The following is a 10,749-nucleotide window of genomic DNA, read 5'->3' as shown; positions in this document are numbered from 1 at the left end:
GCATGTCGATGATCGCCTTTATCTTCTCAGGGTTGGCCTCTATTCCGCACTGGAAAATGAAGAACCCAAGGAACTTCCTCGAAGCTACCCCGAAGGCGCACTTAGTCGGATTTAGCTTCATCCGATGTCGCGGAAGAGTGTGAAAGGTTTCTTCCAAGTCTTGGACATGATCTGAAGCCTGCGCGCTCTTCACCAGCATGTCATCCACGTACACCTCCATGTTGCATCCGATTTGATCTTTGAAGACCTTATTGACGAGGCATTGGTAGGTGGCTTTGGCATTCTTCAGACCGAAGGGCATCACTTTATAGCAGTAAAGGCCCTTGGCGATCACGAAGGCCGTATGCTCTTCATCCTCGGGCGCCATTCGGATTTGGTTATATCCAGTGAAGGCATCCATGAAGCTGAGCAGTCGATGATCGGACGTTGCATCCACCAGTTGGTCGATCTTCGACAGGGGGAAGCTATCCTTCGGGCAGGCCCAATTCAAGTCGGTGTAGTCGATACAGATCCTCCACTTCCTATTGGCTTTCTTCACCATGACGACATTTGCGAGCCAGTCGGGATATGTGATTTCTCTGATGAAGCCTGCCTCAAGTAGCTTGTCCACTTCCTCGTCGATGGCCTTCTGTCTTTCAGGGGTGAAAGTCCATTTCTTCTGTCTCACCGACTTCACACCAGGGGCGATGTTGAGTCGGTGAGTCATTGTTTCCAGAGGTATGCTGGACATATCTGCTGCCGACCAAGCGAATATGTCGGCGTTAGCTTTCAACAGCCCTATCAGCTGCCGTCGCTCCGGGTCGGACAGCTGCGACCCAACCCAGACGACTTGTTCAGGATTCTTGGTCATTGGGATGGAAATCAGCTGTTTAGCCGGTTCACCCCACTCCTCTTCCCGTTGGTCCAGCTTGTCGACCGTCAGGGAGTCCTTCGATTCATTACTTTTAGTAGATATTTGGAAGCACTGCCGAGCGAGTTGTTGATCCCCGCGTATTTCCCCAGCTCCATTTTTAGTCGAAAATCGGACCAGCAAGTGGTATGTCGAGACTATCGCTTTAAGGGCATTTAGCCCGGATCTTCTAAGTATGGCATTGTATGCCGAAGATACTTGGACGATCGTGAAGGTCATGTGGATGGTGCTTTGTTGCGGTTCAGCCCCAACTGTCACGGGAAGAGTAATTTCTCCTTCCACTGCGACGGCCTCCCCGATGAAACTCATTGGGGCGTAGAGACTCTCCTGAGTCGGTCGGTCGACAGTCGCATTCGGAAAAAGGTCGAGTAAAATAAAATATTAGTCGAGCTTCTATTATCAACAAGAATTCTTTTTACATTATAGTTCGCTATCATCGCCGAGACAACAACAGCGTCATCATAGGGAGTTTGGATTCCCCGAGCATCCTCATCTGTAAAGATGATTACATCATCCTGGTGCGGCCTCTTCGTCGACTCTCCTTCAGCAGTCGTTCCGCGTGTTGGGAATAGTGTCCCAAAGCCAATCGTCAGCCTGTTGACGGTTGTGCTCCTTTTTGTATTAGTACATGAATTATAAATAAATAAAAATTATTTTGATATTTTTTTCATCACAAATGTTTCATCTTCTAATGAACTCCTGTGTTGTGGTGAAGTCCTTAGGACTATTTAGACTCGACAAAGGAGGATTTGTCGCTTAGTCCTTAAACATGTTCGCGACCAAATGATACGTTGTTACCAAGGATGACAACGTTTATCGAGCATAGGTCGTTGTGTGCCATATGGGTTGGTTGTCCTCATAACCAAAGAGTGTGGAGACACTGGTATGGCATACAGGTGAGATGTAATGGTACATCTGCACTGAACGTGACCAACTCCGGAGCTATTTCTGCTGTCAAAATTTTTTCTGATGGGATATGGGTATAAATGTCCCTCCGACCTGAGACCGCCACGGTGAGTTGCAAGCAACTCACTGCACTTAGGCACTGGACTACCTGAATTTCTAATTCAGTGACGGAAGGTTACTGGGTGTAGTCAAGTACTTGACTTGTCGGTGCGTGTGTCAAGATGGGATTGACCACTCCAGTTTAGGAGCTGTGTACAGTCATGTTTCAATTTAGCAAAACCTTGGCCAGGGTAGTCCTAGTGAGGAGTCACAGGACTAATTGAGTTGAGCACGATTCGGATGATATCATCAGGGTTGACAGTTTAACCCTGAGCCGTCCTAAACACAAGGGTCAAAAGGGATGAATTATACGGTAACCATATTCACGTAGGTTCTGAATGTTGCGATTGCGATTATCCGACCTATCCGATCATCGGGTACCATTGCTAGATGGTCACTTCGATTAGTACAGAAATTGGTTCCTGTGCTACCGGCTTAGGTTCGAACCTGCGGGGTCACACACATTAGAGGTTCCTTTCTGATCTGATGGCTAATTATGAGTCTTATCTATCTGGGACTCTATGATTGAGAATTAAGATTCTCTAATCATGAGTTCCACACATTTTGGGTACCGGAGTCAAAAGTTTGAATTTCAAATTTTGAATTTGAAATTTGAACTCTTTGATCAGGGTTTCATATCGATGGTCTCTGATGCCTGATTGCCCATCGGATTTGGACTCAATATTTATGAGAGGTTTAATTAGTGATTTAATCACTAATTAACTCAATTTGATTGAGTAATTATTTTTAGATCAAGTCAAAATTGAATTGGATTCAGTTTGGATTGACCCGATTAGGTTAAATGTTGACCTAATCGCTAAGGTGGTTTAGTCCCTGATTTGATCAGGGGTTAGGTTTAGTTAATTCCTGATTTGATTAGAATTTTATTGAGCCTAATTAAGCCTAATTATGTTGGGTTTAATCTGGTCTAATTGTGCTTGACCTATTTTAAACTAGGTTGGCTCAATTTGAATCAAACCACCTTGTTTTAAATTTCCTGCGACACCCAACTTCCTTGCACCCATTTGAATTCACGAGAAGAAACTTCTCATGAAATTTTTCTCACGTAAAACCCTTCCCCACACCCTCATTTGTGCGCCATATGGATGGATAAAATAATTAGTTAGCCATTCAAATTCAAAGCATGTTTGAATTTGAATGGATAGCTTATCACTTGCCCTTTCATCTTTATCCATTTTGTGCGCCACATTACTTACATGAGAAAAGGTTTCTCGTGAAACATTTTCCACGCACAAAGAGCGACGCCCCTTCTCTTCTCACGCCCAAAAGGATAGGGATAAGTTGGTTTTCGTTTGAATTCAAATTTGATTTGAATTCAAATGTGTAACCTCTTGTCTTTATCCTCTCACGCGGATAAGACACGTTCGACGTTGTTTTAAAAAGAGAAAAAGGTGGGACGTGCATAGAAATTTTAGGAGAGAAACTTTGGGGTGTGAGGAAGGCTTCTGTGCATGGTGAAGGTCCAAAACCTTCCAAGAGAAAAAGAAAGAAAAGAGAGAAAATTGGGCACAGGGTTTTTGGTATGTACCCTAGGGTTTCTACCTTGGCACGAGTGTCGTGAGTCCACCAAATTTCAGGGAGAGATCCATCAGCCTCTCAAGCAACTGTGCAGATGATCTGGAGCATCCAAAAAGTTGGCACACATCGATCGAAGGAGTTCGATCAACATCTGCCATCAAAAGGGTGAAATCATGAACTAGCATTCGTGAGGAGCTGATCAGACGGGAGCTTCGTGTGGACGATCCGCAGAGGCCAGACATTTATGTGGCTGTGATGTGACAATCAGAGCCCCCCGACGGTAATCAGATTGCGGTGATCGACTACCCGCAAAAGGTGATGTGTTTTGAACACAGTACTGTAAAACGTTTACTGATTCAAATTTGAATTTCAAATTTAATTGCATGCTGTTGTATCATATTTAGATCCTAATGTACGGTTAATTAGTATTAATTAATGAGATTAATTAATAATTTCACTATAAAATAGTAATTTTAAAAAAGTTTTAAAATTACCATTTTGCCCCTGCACTAAATTTTCGCTTCAAATGGTATCAGAGCATGGTTCTAGAATATGACATACATATGCATGCGTAGATTAAGGTATAATCTATAAGTTTAAATTTAAAATTCAAAATTTAAAATTCAAAATTCAAAAAGATTTGAAATTTGAAATTTGAAATTTGTTAGAAGTTTCAAATTTGAAATTCAAAATTTGAAATTTGAAATTTGGTTGAAATCTCAAATTTGAAATTTGAAATTTGAAATTCAAAATTTGAAATTTGAAATTCAAAATTCAAAATTTGAAATTTGAAATTTGGTTGAAATCTCAAATTTGAAATTTGAAATTTGAAATTTAAAATTCAAAATTCAAAATTTAAAATTCAAAGAATGAAAATTTGAAATTTGATTGAAATCTCAAATTTGAAATTTAAAATTTGAAATTTGAAATTTAAAATTTGAAATTCAAAATTTAAATTTTAAAATTGATATATTTAGATATACTTGATCCAAGTAGCAAGTAATCTAATTGGGTTGGTTGCCATGGCCGTCCGGTCATAGGAGAAAAGTAGGGTTTAAAGACCCTCTCTTCCCATTCGATGGGGTCTCCTATGGCGGTAGGAGTGCCGATGCAATTATATCCCATGCCGATGAAGTAGCAAAAGGACTTAATTAAGAAATTTATCATGAATGTGTTAGATTAGATCTAAAAGAAAATTTATGATTTATTTTGAGTTATTTTCTGTTATGAAATGAGCAATAGGATTGCTGTTTATGAATTGTGCTGACCCATTTGTGAAATGAGTCAACACATTTGGTGAACAAAAAATAAAATCTTTCAAAATTTAAAAATTATTTTTGAAATGCCAAACCCTGACCCATCAGCCCAAGTACTTAATTAAAAGAATTAAGTGATGTCTAGTAGGTCTAGAATTGTGAATTAAGACCTAAGACAATCGCATAAACTTGTGGGTCAATGGGTTAGATGAATTAGGGCCATAATTGGGTTAGACCTAAGGTTAGCTTAAAAAATGGACTAAATAGAGTAATTGGTCAAATCTAATCAAAAGTTGAATTAGATTAGGTCAAGGATACTCTAGACTCAACTTCAATAGTTGTAGTTGAATGGGTCCATGTCTTTAACTAGACCAAGATGGACTTAATTCATGGCTACGCGGTGGAGCCCTATTTACTAAGTTGATCAAAATTAAAACTAATGAACCGGTTGGTGTCTAAGGTAAGTTTGGCAGTTTTGACCAGTGGTTCTTAAGCGGGAGCTACTCGCATTGATTCGATCATTGATGAGTTAATGGCAAATCCCCACCACTGATCTCACTTACCTGGCCAATCTGGTAAGTTAGATTTTGATTAGATCACTTGGTGATTAGAGCTCACCCATGTCATTAGGTAAATAAGTGTGACTGATTTAGGTGCTCCTAATGCCAGCTTTAATTAAATCTTTTTTTTAATCTGACTTGGTGAAGTCAGTGGGAGGATTGAAATTGGCTGGATGATTTCTTCTCTACTATTCTTTAATAAAATCCTCAAAATTATTAAGTTCCTAAAATGATTAAGTTATAATGATAACTAAGTCATAGCCTCCCATTAAGTGAATGATAATGAGTCCATTAGTTCAATGATCATTGGAGGCCCAAAGGCCTGGTGCTCATTGGCTAATGGAATTATTATTCATAATATGATAATTTGATTGAGTCTTTCTGATGGTGGTTAGGTTGGCCGGCCAAAGTCGGGCCTGATCATTTATTGGTCCGATTCACTAAATTAAGTCATGTTAATGGTTGACCTAACCAGATCTTTTCAGTGGAGGCCAAAGCCTACTGATTAGGTTCTGGGGCAAAATCAATTACTAGAAGTTGTTTAGAGAAACAACTGGTTAAGAACCTACCCATAGATGCACATGAGTTGACCAACCAAAGTTGGGCTCGTGTGTAGTCTGTGTGGATTCTAGTACCCATTAAGGAATTAAAGTAATTCCTCGAATTGGAGGATGAGGCAACCAGTTCGTAAAAATATTGGGAAAAACTTTAGACTAAAGTCTAAGTCTTTAGTATTAATTTATGTACTAATAGAGGTCTCATTTTTCTTTATGCAGCTATGGCCACTACCCTGTCGCTCCGGTCATTATTAGATAATGACAAGCTCATGGGACCCAATTTCGATAGCTGGTATCAAAAATTGAAAATCGTCCTTGAGCATGAGCGGATCCTTTATGTAGTAACGGATCCAGCACCTGAGGAGCCAGCTCTGAATGCTAGTAAGACGATCCGAGACACTTACTTGAAGTGGCTCAATGACCGCACCACCGTTCGATGTATTATGCTGGCAGCAATGAATGACGAGTTCAGCCGATGGTTTGAGAACGCCCAGCCACAGGAGATGCTTCAAATGTTGAACGACTCCTTTGGCACGCCTGACGACGTTGAAAGGCACAAAACTAGTTGTGCCATTTTCAATGCTCGGATGAGGGATGGGGCCTCAGTCACTGATCATGTACTGTACATGATCGAGATGATTGAGCGCCTAAGCAAATTGGGCTTTCCTCTGCACGAGCAGCTCGGTAAGGATGCGATCCTTAATTCCTTGCCCAAGTCCTTCCTCCCATTCCTTACTCATTTTCGAATGACAAAGCCTGCAGTAAACTACCACGGATTGTTGGGGTTGCTGCAGTACTTTGAGAAGGATCACCAACTCCATAAGGAGTCCGTGAATGTAGTGGGAGGGTCTTCTTCTCGTCGTCAACCCTTTGGGAAGGGGAAGAAGAACAAGAAGAAGAAAAATAAGAAGGTGCAATCTCATGCTGGAACAGTAGCACAGGGTCACACCGAGAAGCGCAAGCACGACCAGAGCCAGGCGGAGTGCTTCTTTTACAAGAAGCACGGGCATTGGAAGAGGAACTGTCCTCAATACATTGCCTCCCTGGACCCGAACAGGCCAAAGAAGAAGCAAGGTAATTATATGATAACTCCTTGCAACTTTTTGATTTGTGATACTACTGCCTGGGTATTGGATACCGGAAGCCCTTATCATATTTGTAATTTGATGCAGGGTCTGCAGGTCAATAGGAGATTTGATGAAGGCGAGAGGTTCCTGAACATTGGAGATAGAAGCAAAGTTTCAGTTCTAGCTTTAGGAATCATGAGTCTTATAATCAATTCTCGTAATGTAATTCTGAGTGAATGTAACTGTTGTCCAAGTTTTTTATTAAATATTATTTCTGTAGGCCTTTTGGCCATATACGGTTATGATTTTTTAATAAAAAAAAATATTTACAATATCATTTTGAATGGTGTTATAATATTTGTTGGATAATTAAATAATAAAATTTACTTACTATCACAGCCTGTTAATGTGGTTCAAAAATTCGATAAACGCTCTAGAATAGATAATGTGTCAGAAGTCTACCTTTGGCACTGTAGGCTAGGTCATATCAATAAGAACAGGATAAACAGGTTGGCTCAAGAAAGAATTCTTGAAGTTAGTGATTGTGAATCACTTCCAACCTGTGAGTCCTGTCTTCTTGGGAAGATGACCAAGTCACCTTTTACTGAAAAAGGTGAGCGAGCCAGTGAACTCTTAGGTCTGGTACATTCTGATGTATGTGGACCCATGAGCTCAAGTGCAAGAGATGGATTTTTCTACTTCATAACCTTCATAAATGACCTATCTAGGTATGGGTATGTCTATTTAATGAAGCATAAGTCGGAATCATTTGAAATGTTCAAACTATTCCGAAATGAGGTAGAAAAATAAACTGGGAAGTGTATTAAAACTCTTCGATCTGATCGAGGAGGTGAATACCTTTCCAATGAGTTTCTGACGTATCTAGGAGAGAATGGGATTCTCTCTCAGTGGACTCCTCCTGGAACACCACAGCATAATGGTGTGTCTGAAAGGAGGAATCGGACCCTGTTAGACATGGTTCGATCCATGATGGGGTTTGCTGGTCTGCCGATCTCCCTCTGGGGATATGCGCTCGAATCGGCTTGTTACCTTCTAAATAGAGTTCCGAGTAAGTCTGTAGCCAAAACGCCATATGAGATATGGATAGGACGTAAGCCAGTACTCTCGCACCTTAGGGTTTGGGGGTGTCCGGCTTATGTTAAACGTTTAATTACAGACAAGCTTGGACCTAAGTCTGACAAGTGTAATTTTATAGGGTACCCAAAAGAGACCAAAGGGTATTATTTCTACCTTGCTGATGAGCAAAAGGTGTTTGTCAGCCTTAAGGCAATCTTTTTAGAAAAGGAGTTCCTTAGTGAAGGAACTGTTGCCTCTAAAGTCGAACTTGACGAAGTTCGACAGGTGGAAAAACCGACACATGTTACTGAACCTGAACCGGATTTGATTAGATCAGATCCGGAGCCCATTGATTATGCACCCTTAAGGCGGTCTGGTAGAGTACCACATCAACCGGACAGATACTATGGTTTCTTGGTCCGGGATGGTGATCCTGTCGAACTTGATGAAAATGATGAGGATCCGATCACCTACATGGATGCAATGCAGAGACCTGACTCTGAGAAATGGCTAGAGGCCATGAAATCCGAAATGGAGTCCATGAAGGTCAACGATGTGTGGACATTGGTTGACCCACCCGAAGGAGTAAAACCCATAGGGTGTAAGTGGGTCTTCAAAAGGAAGAGGGGCGCAGATGGAAAGGTGGAGACCTATAAAGCCCGTCTGGTTGCCAAGGGATATCGTCAACGTTATGGTATAGACTATGACGAGACATTTTCTCCTGTGGCAATGCTCAAATCCATTCGGATTATGCTTGCGATAGCTGCCCATCTGGACTATAAAATCTGGCAGATGGATGTGAAGATAGCTTTCCTAAACGGAGAGCTGGACGAAGAGGTGTATATGATACAACCTGAAGGGTTCACATCCACAGATGAGTCTAAGGTGTGCAAGCTACAGAGGTCCATTTATGGACTTAAGCAGGCATCTCGGAGTTGGAACATATGTTTTGATAGGACGATCAAAACGTATGGCTTCGTTAAGAACGGAGAAGAGCCCTGCATTTATAAGTGGGCTAATGGTCCAGTAGTAGTATTTCTTGTATTGTATGTGGATGACATTCTCTTAATCGGGAATGATGTCCCTGCATTACAGGGAATAAAGATTTGGCTATCGTCACAGTTCTCCATGAAAGATCTGGGAGAAGCTTCCTACATCCTAGGGATGAGGATCTATAGGGATAGATCCAAAAAGTTGCTTGGCTTATCCCAGTCCACGTACATTGATACTATGCTGAAAAGGTTCAGCATGAAAAATTTCAAGAAAGGCTATCTACCGATAGGCCATGGAATTTCTCTCTCGAAGAGGGATTGTCCGACAACACCTCAAGAGAGAGAGCGTATGGGTAGGATTCCATATGCTTCGACAGTGGGATCTATCATGTACGCCATGACATGTACACGACCAGATGTGGCATACTCACTAGGGGTAGTGAGTAGATACCAATCTGATCCAGGAGAGAATCACTGGAAGGTTGTTAAAACCATCCTGAAGTATTTAAGAAATACTAAGGACCAGTGGCTTATAATGGTGAATCAGACTTGAGACTTATAGGGTTTACAGACTCTAGTTTTCAGTCTGATCGCGATGATAGCAAGAGTGTGTCAGGATTTATTTTTATCCTTAATGGTGGGGCTGTCTGCTGGAAGAGTTTCAAGCAGCACACTGTGGCTGATTCAGTATGCGAGGCGGAGTATATTGCTGCATCAGATGCTGCCAAAGAAGCGGTGTGGCTGAGAAAATTCATCACCGAGCTCAGAGTAGCACCCTCCCTTATTGGTCCAGTTCTGCTCTACTGCGACAGCTCTGGAGCCATTGCTCAGGCGAAGGAACCAAAGGCACACCAGCGGAGAAGCATATTCTGCGCCGCTACCATCTCATCCAGGAGATCGTGGATCGAGGTGATGTCGACCTTCAGAAGATCGACAGGAAGGAGAACCTGGCCGACCCATTCACTAAAGCCATTGCGGTGAAGGAGTTCAACGACTACAAGTCGAAGATGGGTATTAGATACTGCACCGATAGGCTTTAGGCCAAGTGGGAGATTGTTGGGAATAGTGTCCCAAAGTCAATCGTCAGTCTGTTGACGGTTGTGCTCCTTTTTGTATTAGTACATGAATTATAAATAAATAAAAGTTATTTTGGTATTTTTTTCATCACAAATGTTTCATCTTCTAATGAACTCCTATGTTGTGGTGAAGTCCTTAGGACTATTTAGACTCGACAAAGGAGGATTTGTCGCTTAGTCCTTAAACATGTTCGCGACCAAATGATACGTTGTTACCAAGGACGACAACGTTTATCGAGCATAGGTCGTTGTGTGCCATATGGGTTGGTTGTCCTCATAACCAAAGAGTGTGGAGACACTGGTATGGCATACAGGTGAGATGTAATGGTACATCTGCACTGAACGTGACCAACTCTGGAGCTATTTCTGCTGTCAAGATTTTCTCCGATGGGATATAGGTATAAATGTCTCTTCGACCTGAGACCGCCACGGTGACTTGCAAGCAACTCACTGCACTTAGGCACTGGACTATCTGAATTTCTAATTCAGTGACGGAAGGTTGCTGGGTGTAGTCAAGTACTTGACTTGTCGGTGCGTGTGTCAAGATGGGATTGACCACTCCAGTTTAGGAGCTGTGTACAGTCGTGTTTCAATTTAGCAAAACCTTGGCCAGGGTAGTCCTAGTGAGGCGTCACAGGACTAATTGAGTTGAGCACGATTCGGATGATATCATCAGGGTTGACAGTTTAACCCTGAGCCATCCTAAAAAC

The sequence above is a fragment of the Elaeis guineensis genome, chromosome 16, assembly GCF_000442705.2.
Source record: "Elaeis guineensis isolate ETL-2024a chromosome 16, EG11, whole genome shotgun sequence".
In the NCBI taxonomy this organism is placed as follows: domain Eukaryota; kingdom Viridiplantae; phylum Streptophyta; class Magnoliopsida; order Arecales; family Arecaceae; genus Elaeis; species Elaeis guineensis.
The sequence above is the reverse complement of the archived record's forward strand: the minus strand, read 5'-3'. Positions refer to the sequence as shown.